Here is a 16949-nt window from a genome sequence, read left to right as displayed (position 1 = left end):
TTTAATATCTGTTTGCTTACAATTTCATTCCAAAACATTGGTGGACATGCTGCAGTGATTGGATTGATTAGATTTAAATGCCGACTCGCCCGACTCGAGGGACACACAATTATGTTACAGGACCTCCGGGAGAAAAAAAAAAAAGGACCAGACTCGATAGTGGTATCGATAAGCCCAAACGTTATTGATTTTCAGGTTTTGAAAAAAGCGGAACCGGGTCCTTGATGGAACCGGGTTTCGATCCCCATCCCTACTCAGGTATCCTCCACGGTCAATCCAGTGGGAGGGATCAGAGCCACCTTTGTTCCCCCTAATTCTTTGTTACACCTACAGTATGTTGATATCAGTAGTCCCCACCACTACTGAAAACTGAAGAAGCCTCCTGGATGAGACATGAAAAGTCTTCTAGAAAACGTCACGTCCAGTTGCCTAAACTGAACTTTTCAAGCTCAATTCACCATGTGTTCCTGCCTATTCTGAAAGACTGTATTCACCATGGACATTTCCATCCTTTTTACAAAGTCTATCTCCATGTCATGATGTTTTTAAGAGATCTGACCCAAAAGCAGGAACCCACTCAGAGAACCAGAGTAAAGGTTTAACAGCTTTATTGAAATAATCAATAAGGTGATCGGTAACTCAGAGCGCTGGTGAACCGGAACTGGAAGTGAGAAGGGAAGTTCAGAGGTTAGTTCAGGGTCCGAAGGGACAACGTCTTGCAAAAATAAAAGATGAACGGGACTCAAGTTAGCAGAAAAAGGTTTTCTTCTCAGAATCCAGTCGGTGTGGGTATAATCCAGAGATTGGGGGGTTCGTTGGAGGTTTCCAGGAGAAGTTGAAGAGGTTGCATGGAGATTAATCCCCTGCTCGGTGTGAGGCTCAAAACAATCCTTCCAGGGGGAGAAGGCCAAAAATCCAGTTTGCAGGATGACTTCCTGCAGAAAAGGCAAAGACAAAAACAAGGTTAGAACTCAGAGAGACAAAGACTCAGTTTGACTCAACTAAACCCAGCTTGGCTAGAGTACCCAAAACTGGCAAACAGTCTGGCGACGAGGTAATGACAGTCCACCGCTTAAGAGTCCTCAGTAATGAGCTCAACCAGCCACAGGTGTGTGGGAGGACCAACGAGAACAGGGCGCCACCTGGTGGTGGAGGGAGAGAACACAAAAAGACAAACACAGCCCACACACACTGGATTCCTAACACTCCATCTGTCCTTCTGCATTCCTGTCCATCATTTTCTAATCACCTGTATTTCCTACTCCAACATGTCCAATGAAATCTTTAACAGACAACCATTCTGTCAGTTGCAGGATTTCCTGAAAAGGAGCCAATCACAGGCCAGTAACGCCCTTAAAGTGACAGAAGTTAACGAGCACACAGAAACTGGTCCACACGGGAGGACGAGGGAGGCTGCGCATGTAGAGAAGGAACAAGTGCTCATGTTTAATATATTACGGTAGTTCTCTATTTGTGCACGTAAATGTTAAACATGCAAGTGACGAGTCGTTTATTAGCGTCTGTATCAAGCAAAGTTGCTCATAAGAGTATTTTTTGCATGTGTGCACTTTTGGCAGGATACTGATGTCACACTGGAGTCTGGTGTGCAATTATTGGTTGGAAACAAAACCTGCAGCCACACTGCCCTTTCTGGAACCGGTTTGAGACCCCTCTTTTAGAGGTTTCTCTGCTTTAGCACAGCTGATTATGATGACTGCAGTTGAGCAAAAGCCTGTTAATCAACTATCAGTGTAAATCAGCTGTGCTGGAGCAGAGAAAGCTCTAAAACCTGCAGGACAGCGGCCCCCGAGGACCGACTTTGGAGATACCTGTTGGGAGGTTTCTTATTGTTCAAAAGGAGTTTTCCCTTCCACTTTCGCTACAAGCATGCTTAGTTTGAGGGTTTGCTGTCGAGTCAAGAAGTCAATGCAATCAGCTGGTTTTCCTTAGATAGAAAAGCAAAAGTTGGAAAAGTTGGATTAGTTATTAAAAGGTAGTTATTTGTGTTGAGTCATAACAGAGATTGTATCTTAAAGACACGCCTCTGGTCAACAGTACTTCTTTACTTTCATGCAGCAAACTTCCAGCTGTGTGGCGTCGGCCATAAAGCAGAGCTGTAATTTCTGTGAGAGTTGTAAGGTTTCAGGGTGTAACCTTCAACATTCTGGGAACTTCTCCGATACAAATAGTCTCCATCCAATGGCTTGGAGGACTTCTCCTCTCGAGCCATTAGAAAAATGACTAGTAATTGTTTCACTGATCTGATTTCGAAAGCATTTCTATTAATTAGGATATTAGTACTTTCAAAAGGATTCTTTAAATATTCTTAGATATATTAAAGAGCAAGTTATACATTTATGTTTATAATTATTATTATTTTTACTTTAAAAAATGATATCTTTGCAAATTAATTAATTAATGAAGAATAATAGATAATAACAAAATGCTTTTCCTTTTAGATGATTAGGTTTCCAATTTAATTTTTGTTTAAGGGCAAAGAAGGATTAAGGGGGGAATAATCAATGCAGCCTGGAAGCCTTTATCTGTTTCTCCAGATCTAACCCTGGTTTGTATCGATCTATCTGAGTGACGGATGAGCTTAAATGGAGGCTGACGGTGAGCCTTTTACTGCTGCAGTCACCACTGGATAAAGTCCAGCTGTGTTACTATGAGAGCACCATAAAAACGAAGTTAAAGGACAACCTGCCTGATTATAAAAAGTGAAATATGGTGTCATTTAAACGAGGACTTTACACCCATTTGTGAAGCGAGTCAGATAAGAGATCTCCCTGTTTGTTTGCAGGGAACCGCCCCTTACACTAAACCAAGGAAGCCCTTTCCATCTGTCCTTTAACAGCTCAGCCGATGCTCCTGTTCTCTGTGACCTGGAAACATCTGGAGGAGAGGGAGAGGACTAAAGCCTGGGACAAACACCACCTTTTAAACCCAAACTTTAGACATTCCTGACTCAGCCGAGCTGCGCTAACTTCATCGCCAAAACATCCCAGAAGGACGTTTTAAGCACAAACAGACTGCACTTCTGAAAAAAACCTATATGAGCACAACATGTGTGTGCATGTGTGTTTTTGTAAGCCACATTGGGCCAGACTCGCATCTGTGTGAAGTTTTTAAGCAAGCTAAAAAAAAAAAAAAACTGCTGACATGGCTGTGGACTTTGGAGCTTCTACCTGTCTCTGAGCTTTTACCAGAGGACAATAAAAACGTGTCGTGTTTTAATTCCTTGTTGTTTTATCTAAATGACCAAAATATAATCACGTCCAGATAGGTTGGACTGGAGCAAGTAAGCTTAATTAGAGCCGGTCTTATGTGGATTAAGTCCTGACTGCCCTGGTTTAACACATACATACGAATAGAAAATTGGTTCATGATCATTGGTTCACCTCCTGTTTACATAATGAACCCAGTTTAATTTGCCTGCTTCCAATTAGATAAATTGACCGTATGACAGTCTCTCCGCTTCTCTAACTATATATGGACATGTGCATACAGAGCATGGACAATACAGTAATACATAGAAGCATAAAAAAAGAGATTAGAGAATTGAGAAATGTAGTTTACTATCATAGTTTAAAATTCGGATTCCTAGGAAAGTAAAAGCACCCTCACATTTATTCCATCGTGTATTATGTGAGGTTGGTAGTTAACCCTCCGAAAGCACGAAAACATTTTCATCGCCAGTGTTGGGCACGTTACTTTGAAAAAGTAATTAGTTATAGTTACTAGTTACTTCTCCCAAAAAGTAACTGAGTTACTAACTGAGTTACTCCACAATAAAAGGAACTAGTTACTAGTAAAAGTAACTATTGCATTACTTTTGCGTTTCTCGCCCCCGTAACCCTCACCACCCGGCCCCCACCTTCTCGCCGTGTGTTTCCAAAGCCAGCTGAATAGAGCGGACGACAAAGACAAGAACCTGCAGAGAGTTTAGCATTTATTGCAACTCAACGTAAATGACATCAGGGGGGAACGCTATTAAAAGGGCCTATAAACCCCGTAAGATAGCGTTTCCCCTGCTTAACATGGGGGGAATGGTATCTGTCTGCTATTAGCGTATCAACCCTGTCTGTCTGTCCGTCCATCTCTCTAGATTTCTCCCTTTCTCCATATAGGCTAACATTTGATCCTTCACACTCTCCGTAGTTCCCCTGTAGCGGGAGCACAGGGAAGCTGTGACGCGCCTTTAGCGAGCATGCGCGTTTCCTGTCGCTTGCGGAGTGAATCGTGCCGCCTGCGCTGTGCGGAGATGCAGGGGAAACCTTATCTGATGGGGAAACAACTCGACGTAACACCGGTATTTCCATCTGGAAAACGCTGTTTTGCTGCAGGAGTCCTCCTCACTCTCCATCTCTCTGTGTGTGCTGTACGTTAACACCCGCCAGCGGAAACACCCACCTACCCAACTGACAGACGGAATCTCACTATACATCAGCCATTCTCATCCTCCCCTCTCTCATGACAAGGCGTGCATGAGTCCTATCATGAAAAAAAGGTTAATTGTGCGACCTGAGTAACTTGCAGTTACGGGGTGTCGGCAATGGTAACTGTGTTATAGTTACAGTTAAAGTAATTTTAAAAAAAGGTAACTGTGTTAGTAAAGTTACTTTCAACACCGTTACTTCCATCACTAGTTGTGACCTTCATCACAAAGTCACTGCTCAAGTTTAGCTTTCATGGGAGCTGTGAAGGGGGAAAAACTTTGTTTATGCTTTCAGGAAAAGAACATAATGCCGTCTGTTAAAGGGCACCAGGACTAGTTAGACACGTTGGCCTCAATATGCTTTGTATGAAATTCAAAATTGCTGTTTGTCGTATGCAAAAAAACTCATTAATACTTGAAAACTTATTATTGTTATATTTTTCTCCACGGAGGTCGACATTTTCTCTCCTGTGCAAAGCATGCTGGGTTGATGCTGTTGTAAACAGTGTTGTTTTTGACATTCATCTTAGATTTAGTCTCAGTTTTCATCTTCAGGACGAAAATTATTATTAGTTTTAGTCACATTTTAGTCATTGGGATATCTGATAGATTAAGTTGGTTTTATTCGACTAAAACTCCAAAAGGTTTTAGTCTAGTTTTAGTCAGATTTATGTTGCCCTTCATAAAACAGCTATCTTTTATAATTTCGAATAACAACCAGATTCTATACCAGATTGACAGCTCTAGTCTAGATTCTACAATAGTTTGGTATAGAATACTGCCGTGCAGTTCATCATTGTTGTTGGACAGAAAACTTTGATTTATAGAATTCCAATAAACTTTTTTATGACTTAATGCTTCATTTTATAAAGAAAAAAATGTCTCACTAAAGTTCTGAAAATAGCAGATGCAGTTTAGACACACTTTAGAGAAAACACTTTCTGATCTACTATGAATTATGCATTACACACAGATTAATAAAATCTCTGTTACTCCAAAAAACAAAGAACAAAAATATTCTTCTTTCTACTTTGGTACCTTTAAATGTATCTTTAAAATGCCGTGGCAATCCGGACATAAATTTCAATATGGTAACTGAAATGTCAAAATATTGAAATAGAACAAGAAAAATGAGAGAGAAATATTCAAACATCTAACTTTTCATCTGGGTCTTTATCAAAAAGTAAACAGTAATAAAATGTTGATAGATATACAAAAGGATTTTTTACGCTTGGCAGAGGATGATCAGCCACATATAGTTTATTAAGTAGCGAGGACAGGAAGAGCTGTACTGCTGAGAGCGAACCATCAATGTGGAGCATAAGCACCACCTCGGAGCTCCGTGCTTCCAAAGATGGATTTCTGCACAAGCACAGCTGGAAGAGCAGAGTTTGTCAGAGTTGAGCATGCAGAACCGCACCATTCCAGAGTAAGTTATACGCAGCTGCACGGCTGATACTGTTTAACAGATTACAGCACAATGATGCATTTTAAACGTCTGACAGACAATCCGCTAACCTTTTTATTTAATTTTTATCGACGAAAACTCACACCATGACTCATCATTTTCACATCATCAAAGATCCATGTTTAACTCTTCAGTTTTCGTTATCATCATGAAAAAAAGCAGCATCACAAAATTGTTTCGTCATCATTGACGAAAAATCGCTGGTGGTTAGATCTTACTGTTCTGAAACGAAAAGAGTAAAAACAGGAAGGCTAAGGGCCGTGTTACACTCACACGTTGGGTTGTTGTGCCGGTCTGTGTGTGCCGTGTGAGAACCCTATGAAGTGCTTTACACATGTAGAGTTGACGTAGATGTAGGCGCATCACTCGTAAAAACAGAGGGGACATCATCAACATAACAATGATGGAATAAAGGAGAAGAAACAATTGATGTCCCACTTCCAAAATGGCCGAGCACAGTATGATTTATTTAAGAATTTATGATTATTGAAGAATAGTAGGCGAGTTTATGGCAATTATCCAAAAATATACTATTAAAATAAATGGAAAGTTATCTGCTTCACACAGACCCTTGCATACGGACCTTTTGGTTTTTTATTTTTTTATTAATAGATTAAAAACTTAACCAAATAAAAGCTAAATGCATTGTATACTTTAGGTAGTTGTTTCAGACTTTATGTATGTTGTCTGTACCACAACCTTGGCCAATAAACTAGATCCTTTATGTTGTTTTCAGTCACTGAATACAGCATATTCAGGGTCGAGGAAAATTTGTTTATGTGTGGGAGTCAAAAGTTGGGCCAAGAGCTAGATTAATGGGATCTTGAATGCTGATTGGCTTTGGAGAAGGTGCGGCCCCTGAGTTGATTGGCTGGAGCTGAACGAGAGACATCGCAGGTGGTTCAGGTGAAATCGATAAGAGTCTTCCAGATTGAATTTACGCTTAATCTTCATGACTGCTTCACTACATCGTCCATATTCGGAACAAAACAAACCAGAAAAACGTGTCTGTTCTGTCAGACAAGTTACACAAAGCAGCTTAAAAGGTAAACGTAAATCAAATGCCCTTAAGGTGTCTTTCTGTTTGGCACCAGCTGAGGTTTAAAAATAACTAAAACTGTTTTTTATCTCCAAGGTCGAAATATTTTTCTTTTAATGTTCTGTTAAAAACAATAACTTAAGCTTTTAGATTACAATTTCTTTTGACTACATAGTTTAAGAAATAAAACAAATGGAAAATTGAGGAAACCCGATAATTTGTTTTTTATCATATTTTTTTAGGGTGGTTGAATAAATGAGGCTTGTTTATTCGCACAAGCTGAAGCCCAAATTCAGAACAATGTTTTGAACCTCCAGGGCTCCATCTTGTCACTTAGAGTTTGCAAAGTCAAATAAGAAATAAGCTTTATTTTCATTACATTGTTACAAGTTCAAAGCAAAATTCCGTAATTAAGCAAAATTCACGCTCTGCAGTCAACCCAACCCTTTGGGGAACAGTGGGCCGCCACTGTGCGGCGCCCGTGGGGGTTAAGGTCTTGCTCAGGGACCCCAGATTGACAGTCTGTGGGAGTGGGGTTCGAACTCAGAACCTCTGGGATCCTCTGATTGTCAGAAATGGATACCCTATTGTTCAGATGTGACGTTGCAATTTGATTCCAGCTTCACATGTCGGCCTTGAGACTGAACCCAACATAAACAATCTGCTAATGGGTGTGTCTCTGAGGGGATGGGTGTGGCTTGTACTGAAAAGGCTTTCAGTGGTCAGAAAGATCAGAGGCTGTTTAGAAAACAATATTTTAATTCAAGTGAAGTATGTGTATACTTATACTGAAAGAGGCAGTTTACTTCACATTTTCTTTTCTATAATCTATATTTTATATATAATGGGGTATAACAGAGTATAGTCGTACTGAAAAGTATAAATAGAAGTCTAAAACCAAGTAATTGAATACTAAGACTTATACTTAAAAAAGTTTTTTTTTTACCTGACCCACTTACTTTTCCTGCAAAAAAGTACTGATGCATCGAATATCTTGATCAAAGTATGAAAGAATTTAGACTAAAATGCAATGAACAAGCACACAGCTTTTACAGTGCTGGTATAAAGATGTGTGTACTTGCTACAGACTTTGATTTGACCTTGTAACAGTATAGTAAAGCATCTCACCTTAAATTGTTTGGTTTTGTTGTACATGTCTAAAGGGATATACGCCGGATATATGCCTGTTGAGGTAGTTTAAAGTGTATTTTTCATACAAACTAAAGGGATAAATGGCATGTACTTATATAGCGCCTTTATTCAAGTCAGGACACTTGACCAAAGCGCTTTACACTACAGTCATTCACCCATTCACCCACACACTGATGGTGGCAAGCTACATTGTAGCCACAGCTGCCCTGGGGCTCACTGACAGATGCGGGGCTGCCGTACACTGGCGCCACCGGGCCCTCTGACCACCATCAGTAGACAATGCAGGTGAAGTGTCTTGCCCAAGGACACAACGACACTGAAAGTCAGAGTCGGAGCTTGAACCGTCAATCCTTCGATTTCAGGGCAAACTCCTACGTCCAAAGCCACTGTCGCCTATAAAGGCAAATCTGACTTCCTGCGTATTGACTAAGGGTATGCTGGTCTGACGGGGTTTGCTCATCCGACAGAACACCGGTCGCCTCTTGGGGAATTTCCACTACTGTTTGTCTCATTTGGAAGTAGATGTTAGCGTTTTTCACATACGTAATCCAAACTGCAGACACCAGGATAATAAAATCGAACATATTTTGCCGGCAAATGTGACTTCTTGTATATGCGTATTGAATAAGCGTATGCTGGTCTGACGGGGTATGCTCATCTGACAGCACCACGGTCGCCTCTTAGGGAATTTCCACTACTGTTTGTGGCGGCTGGAGCTAGACGTTAGCATTTTTCACATACCTAATCCAAACTGCAGGCACCAGGTAATAAAATCAAACATATTTTGCCGGCAGGTTTCGATATTATAAGTTAATTTAGGCGTTAATAAACTGTGTCTGTCTCCCTGTCAGCTCCCAGATCAGCTTGTCTGATTGGTTGATGTGGCGTGTTCAGCAACAAAAGCTACATTTTTTCCTACTCCAGCAGCTTTGGCATTCGTTGGACGCTTCAGATGCTCAGAAGCTCATGAGGCGCTGCTTCAGCTGCTCAAAACACGCTGCAGGACTTTTTGTTACGTGTCAGCCATTGACTTTGCATGTAAACTAGCTGCTTCTGCTGCCTCTGCTGCTCGCGGTCTGAACGTAGCATTAGTCTCCTAGTATTTCTAGTGTTGCCGGAATTTTCAGTTCACCACATCATTGCCCTAATCTGTGAATCTTTAGGAGTCGCTGACGTTGTAACAGAAATTTTTGATCAAAAGCTGAGATTAATCGATCTTTAAAAGAGCTTTTGTGTGAGATAAAGGAAGCACTGTAACAGATGTAGCATCCAAATAGCCCCACAACAGAAACAACAAAATGAATTGACCTTTGCAGCCACATCCTGCTCTCTGAATCCAATACTAAATCAAATAGAAGCTGGATAAAAGTTCACATGAACTCAGATGATAAAAACGTAAACATAAACATCCTCCTGATCAGAAACTAACGAATAACGACCATGTGTTGTTCAGGTGAAAATTGCTAATTGGACTGAATGAAAGGGACTGGCTTGGGTACTGACCCGTTGACTTTTGGTCGTTTAGAAGTAAAGGCAAAAATAAAAAAAGGAACCACTGTTTGCATCAAATGAACCAACTTCTGCAGCGTTTCTGACCAACATTAAAACAGTTACTTATACAGTATGTCACTGAGGACATGAGACATTCTTTGAACAAAACAGATCTAATCTGATCTGCGATGTCTAACTAAAGTTACTGAGGTGTAAAAATGCAGAACAAAAGGACATAATAAAGAGAGAATGAGAGAATAAATGCATTCTGTTTTATCCCTCATCTGTACCTGATCTGTCCCCGTAATGCGATCCTACCCTTCTGCCGGTGGGTTATTTTTTTGCAGCTTTAGATTTCTGAATATTTGTAGTAGTTTGGAGTTTTATGTTTGCACTTTTATCATATATAGTGCATAATCTAAAGAAAGACTGAACTAAAATACAGATAAAAATGTTGCAATCATATTTTAATTATCAGGCTATCAAGTGATGATGTCAGACAAACAATATAACAGAGAGAATGTAAAACACATCCTTAATAATTCTTAGATCTTGCAGTTTGGCATTTTTTGATGATTTCTAGATAGAAATAAGTACTTTCAGTACCATAATTACACTATAATGACAAAAGTATTTAGTTATCTGCCTTGACTCACTCATGAGCTTCATTGACATCCCGTTCCTAATGCATAGGTGTTTAATATGACGTCTGTCCTCCCTTTTGCAGCTAGAACAACCTAAACTCTTCCAGGATGTCCACAAGGTTTAGGAGCATCATGGAAATGTTTACTGTTCTTCCAGAAGCAATTGTGAGGTCATACACTAATGTCGGACTAAAAGGCCTGGCTTTCAGTCTCCACTCCAGTTCATCCCAAAGGTGTTCTGTCTCACCAATTAAAACCACAAACAGGACTGGTGTTTAGGGGCTTTCCTGGAGGGGTCCAAATGGCTGCAAGCTAAACTTTGTGATGCTTTATGATACTTTATGCATGGACCAGTTAGCCCTTAAAAGCATCACTCTGTGCTCCAACTGCATCCAGCCAAAAAATGACAGGGGAGAGGGTCACTGTTTCTCAGTCACATGGGTCAGGCTTTTCAACATTAGTGCTGTTTCATAACCTGGCAAACCACATTAATAATGTGCGGCACCTAGATTTAGTTTTATACACAATCAGGGTGGGACTGCGCTGATCTGGGAAAAGGAGGGACATTCAGCAGATTACTGTATTTCCAGCTGATTGGGCAAAGCTACCAAAATTTAGTGTTGGCCAATCAGGATAACAGATAAAATCACAGCAGATGCCATGAGGAACACAACAACTTATTTTTATATGCTCTGGTTGTTTTTCTTTAAAAGAGGAAAATAGTGGTTCGGCTTTGCGCTCAACAGCTCTTGCTTTCATCACAACCATGTTTCCTGCCTTAAACCAGAATATGTAATGAGATTGGTCTGCTTAAGTTTGTTTTTAGTTTCTTTGATATTCTCTGTCTTTGTAGTTTTTTTTTCTGTCAGTTTTGTTTTCTTAAGCTGGGTATACACTGTACGATTTTTTGCCCTTTTTTTTTGATCGGGGCGACTTTATGCCTGATCATGTGTCCTGCATCGTGTACAGGAGGTAACGAGGGGCGATCAGCCTCTCACAACCACCTCCCAATCAGGAATCGCAGGTACATCGCATCAGAAAATCGGGCCGAAAATCGGGCCGCACAGTGAGAGAACATTCATCGTGAGCTGTGAACTTTAACCCCTGCGGTTTTATCGTACGGTTTGAGCCGTAGCTGCGTGCAATGATTGAAAATATTGCACAGTGTATCCCCGGCTTTAATTACTCTCTGTTGCGCCCCTTGTGCCTGTTCCTTCCCCTTGGCTCCCTCCTTGTTAGTCCTATTCACACCTGCTCCATATCAGCTCATTAGCCCATCCCTTGTTTTGTTCCCCATATATACACCACCTCTAAAGTTCCTGTTTGCTGGTTTCTTGTTGTTTTGTTGCTCCCCACGTTTATTTTCCCTGACGTTTACTGGCTTTTGTTTGGTTTTCAGTATTTTTGCCTTTTTCTGGATTTTTGACTCAGTTGTCTGTTGGTAGCCTCGTGAGACCATCCTGATCTCGCGAGCTTTCAAGATTTCACTCGCTAATCAGTCTGGAGACTCTCCGTTGAAGAAAATTTGGAGCCGTTCACCAAACAAACGTCTAATCAGCGTTGGCTTTGAGGCGGGTTGAGGTGTGACGAAACGAGAAGCGCGACAGTTCAGTCTAAGGAACATGGCGGCTTCAGCCGATGAAACTAGCGTTAGCGTGGCTATCGAGCAAGTTTTATCGGAATTACAAAGTATTTGTTCACTGAAAGAAGAGCAAAACACTGCTCTGGAGGCTTTTCTCAGAGGAAAAGATGTTTTTGCTCTTCTCCCGACTGGTTTAGGCAAGAGTAGCCTGGCTTGTGGTTGTGTTTTCGTCGTCGCTCTGTTAGTACGTCATATGCTTCGTTGATCTGATTGGTTTATTTGGCCCGTCTATCACCAACATAGGCCAATCAGCTAACCAGTCTTTCGCCCCTTCCCAAAATTACTTCAACGGAAGGTTTCCAGATGGATATGCGGAGCAAATCCATCTGGCGGAGTCAGGTTAGCCTGTTGGTCCTTAATTAAATCAGTAAAACTGATCTCTGCAATTGGGTCCTTAAAGCCTCCGCCCACTTTGACACCATCCTCAAACAGTCAACAGGGGAGTGTTACAATATAATTTCTTGTGTGCTTGTGAATGCACAAACACTACATAAACTCAGCATGCAGGAAAAGTCAGACGACTTAAGGAAGCAATGGTGCTCAGAAGCCATGTGGATATGGAGTGAACTTTGTTCCATTACTGTTGCAAGCGAAGAAAATGCTTTGTGAATAGAAATTTGAAAAAGAAAATACAACCCAAAAATGGAACCTTGAAGAATGTTTTAATCAAATAAAAGTTTTAGGGTAGCTTTGTTATTGATTTAATTTTTTCTAATTTCTTCTCAATTATTGTTTTATTTTTATAATCATTTTGCTTTTTTTATTTTAAAAATATATTTTGAAATTTCTCTTTATTTAGATTATACAAATTACATTAATTTTATATTTGGCTTCAAGAAGAGAATGTGATCTGTAAATAATAAACATAATTTGAGAAAGAATGCATTTCGTAAAACTCATTCTGAAAAAGAGAAATTTGAAAAAAAAAAGTATAAAATTAAGAAACAAAAAACAAAATAAAATATCTAAAAATTGAAGACTAAAAATCATTTTGAGGAATAAAATTCAAGAAAACAAAAAAGTTACTGTCAAATGTTGTTGTTTTTTACGAAATGTCAAATTTCATGAAAAAAAATAATTATTTGCTTGTAAACAAAAATGAAAAAAAAATATATATATATATATAAATACATAGAGCTTTGCTTCTGGATGGATACGTTTATTTTTAGCTAATGCTAAAAGTTAGCATAAGCAAAACGGGCTGGTAAATAAAACAAATGAAAGTTATGCTGATGAAGGTTCTCAGTCATCCAGGTCATAGTCATTCCGTAAAAATTCAAAAAATATCCACTGGACTTGGTTTTCAAGATTTGAAGACGTTTCGCCACCTCTCCAGGAAGCTTTCTCAATTCAAATGTCTGGATCCGCAGTGAGTTTGAGTCTTATATGGACTCATAAGTCCATATAAGACTCAAACTCACTGCGGATCCAGACATTTGAATTGAGAAAGCTTCCTGGAGAGGTGGCGAAACGTCTTCAAATCTTGAAAACCAAGTCCAGTGGATATTTTTTGAATTTTTACGGAATGACAAATGAAAGTTGTAACAAGAGCGAGCAAGAGCGACACCTACTGGCTGGGAGGAGTTAAACCTGTAGAGACTGATTAATTTCTGAGGCCAGAACCCTCTCATTCCTTCCTACGGGAGCTGTCTAAATATTCAGATAAACTGACTAACACATGAGTTCTGCATTTAGTTCAGTTCACAGAGGGACAAATTTAACATCTAATACAGCAACTCATGATCAGTTTTTTTTCCACAGATTATTCTCGGTTATAAGTTAGTCAGCAACCCGTTCATTTGTTCCTGTTGTTAATGTTGGCCTCTGGACACGTCCCACAGAGAAGGATCTGAACTCCTGGAACAGGTTTTTCTGTTTAACGCCTCAGCTGTGTTTTGAAAACCTGTTTAAGTCCCACCCATATTTATTTTCCCATGGGAGTGCAACACATCCAACAAGGCAGTTACTAAATCCCTCCTTCCCAAAAAGAACTTTCTAACATGAAGCAACAGTTTAATGATGCAATACTGCAACAAGGATGAGAGGGAAACACATGTATCGACAAAATCTAATGTTTGACTTGTAATTTTTTTATATGATGGATGCAGTTTGAAAGTTTTTCTTTTGATAAAACATTTAGTGTGAAGCACTTTGAAGACGAACCATGTTTTAGCACCTGGGGAACTTTTTCTAGTTTGTGTTTGCATCTTTTTGTAGTTCTGTATAAATCACATAAAATTATTTACCAGATATTTTAATCAATAATGATGCATTTTTTGCTATGCAATGATCCTGCATGAGGGTTTTCATGTAAAATGATGAGAAGAGGAAACAAAAACCAACAACCAAGGTCAATATGATAAAACTTGCCCAATAGCTCTCCTGCAGAAGGAAGACATTTATTATTGCAGCTTTCAAACACCAACAGGAACTGGATGCTTTTAATGTGTTACCAGTTCAGAATAGTACAGCTGTGCTTGAAAGTTTGCAAAGAAAATTATGAATTCACACCAATATTTCAAATAATAATAATAATAATTGATCTCAGATTAGAGAAATTTACCTCTGCATTTAACCCATCGCCTTGGGGGGCAGTGGGCTGCCATCGTGGAGTGCCTGGGGAGCAGTGTGGGGTTAAGGGTCTTGCTCAGAGAGCATCCAGTTCCTAATAGACAGGCAACCTGTCCAGGTTATACCCTGCCACTCGCCCCATGATAGCTGGAGACAGACACCAGCAGCCCTCGCAACCGCAGCAGGGATGAGCATGACAGAAAATGGATGGATAAAAAGTAGTAATGAAGAAAAATGTACTAAATGACAATTTAGCAAAATAAAATATTGAATCTTTCTCATGTACAGTGAACCAACATAACTGCAGATTTAGAAGTCTGACTGAACATTGCCTGAACATTACAGAAAACACCTGATTTCAGCGATTGCCTCAGTGTTATCGCTTTCTCTCTCTCTCTCTCTTTCTTTACAAACATATATATATATGTATATATATATATATGTGTTTGTATAGGGTTACAGGAGCCTATCTCCAGGTGTCTATGGGCGAGAGGCGGGGTCCACCCTGGACAGGTCGCCAGTCTATCGCAGGACAACATAGAAACAAACAGGACAAACAACAATTCATGTACACACTCACACCTAAGGAGAATTTAGCGTCAGGTTAACTGGCTTTTGACTGTGGGAGGAAGCCAGAGTACCCAGAGAGAACCCACGCATGCTCAGGGCAGTAAGACCCCGGGCCGGGAATCAAACCAGCACACAGCACTGTCTAGAACCTTTGACTAATAATACCTCAGTGGACAGTTTATCTTCAACAGTCAAAGTCAGGTCTAAACAAATCATACTACAGTCATTCAACCTGCTACTAGTAACTTTGGCAGACATGGAAAAATTAAACACAAAAATCTCCATAATTCTTTTGAACTGAATGAATCATTAAGGGTTTTAAATGTCACACTCACATGCTATGACATTATGTCCCAGATGTGCTCAATCATATTCAGGTCTGGGGAACGGGCAGGCCAGTCCATAGCTTCAAAGATTTCCTCTTGCAGAAACTGCTGACACACTCCAGCAACATGAGGTCTAACTTATTAGGAGGAACCCAGGGCAAACCACATCAGCAGATGCTCTCACAAGGGGTCAGAGGATCTCATCTCGGGACCTAATGATCGTCCTTCGCAGTGTTGGGCTGTAAGCACAACCACCATCTGTGGATGTGGGGCCCTTATACCATCCTCGTGGAGTCAATTTCTTATCGTTTTTGCAAAGTGACCTGTCAAGAATCGAGGACAGATGGACCCAGTATTCAGGAGAGACAGTCAGTAGGAAAGTTCAAACGATTTATTAAAATAAAAACAAAACAAAAGCGGAGCTGTGCCTCGCGGACACTGCAGGCGGGGGGCGGGGCACCGCCCAATCTCAGACACTAACAGTCCAGACCACGAGTGTCCCCAGTGCTGCAGTCCAAGAGGTGATGCTGGAAGCTGATCCAGGTGAGGGATCCAGAACAGACAGGAACAGACAGAAACAGGCAGGATCCAGATCAGGCAGGAACAGAAACAGGTGGCAGGATCCAGACTTCCAGGCATCCACAGGCTTCCAGGAGCGTTCAGAGTTAGCACAGGAGCAGAAGCATGAGCAGGTGGTCACGCACAGGAGCAGACAGGATCAGGTGCAGACAGGCAGGCTCAGTGGAAGAGGGTAGCCGAGACAGGACGTGGAACCGGAACTTTAAGCAGGACTTTAAACTGGTCTCCTCCCTGGAGCCAGGCTTACTTTGATAAAAACTGAACCTCCACCCATATTGAGCCAAAAACCCAGAGGACTCCGTGGGGGAGGAACAGTGGACGATCAGGAGACGAGACAAACACTAAAACCCTCCTTCCACTGGCAGCTAGGATCCAGGACACGAACCAAATAAAACTGAACAGAAAGACTAGCAATGATCTGGCACTGAATGCTCAGGCTGAACTGAATATAAACTAGAGGAAACAGGTGAGAGGAATAAATTATAATGAGGCAGGGAGGGAAGAGGGCAGGTGAGAGGAATTACTAATTAAGGGAGAGCAAACAGGCCAGATCATGACATGACCTGCTTTAGGCTTTTTGCAGGGCTCTGGCGGTGCTCCTACTGTTCCTCCATGCAGAAAAAGGAAGAGGTAGCGATCCTGCAGCTGGGTTGATGCTCTCCTACAGCCTTCTCCACTTCTCCTGGTGTGCTGTTGTGTCTCCTGGTAGCATTTTAAAGGCTTTCTTTCACCTATAGGCAAATATATGGTGAAATAATGTTTTTATTTCTAATCAAATATTGTTGCTTTTTTCCCAATCCTAAATAAAAACACTTTATTTCAAAGTGAGACGGCAACAATTTTGTGTCATCACTGCATCAGGCCACTTCTGATTGCTGAAGAAAGGCTAAAAAAAAAGTTTTTGATGACTTAGAAGTTAGCTGTAAAATAAAAGTTGCTGCCCTGTGCAGATTAGCTGCTACAAGAGCTGAAATGTTTGCACTCTGTCTCACATCCTCCAATCCCGATCAGAGAAAGTGGGGGTTTGTT

Source organism: Cyprinodon tularosa, unplaced genomic scaffold (assembly GCF_016077235.1).
Source record: "Cyprinodon tularosa strain WSP-4 unplaced genomic scaffold, ASM1607723v1 ctg168, whole genome shotgun sequence".
Lineage (NCBI taxonomy): Eukaryota > Metazoa > Chordata > Actinopteri > Cyprinodontiformes > Cyprinodontidae > Cyprinodon > Cyprinodon tularosa.
This window is presented reverse-complemented; position numbering follows the sequence as displayed.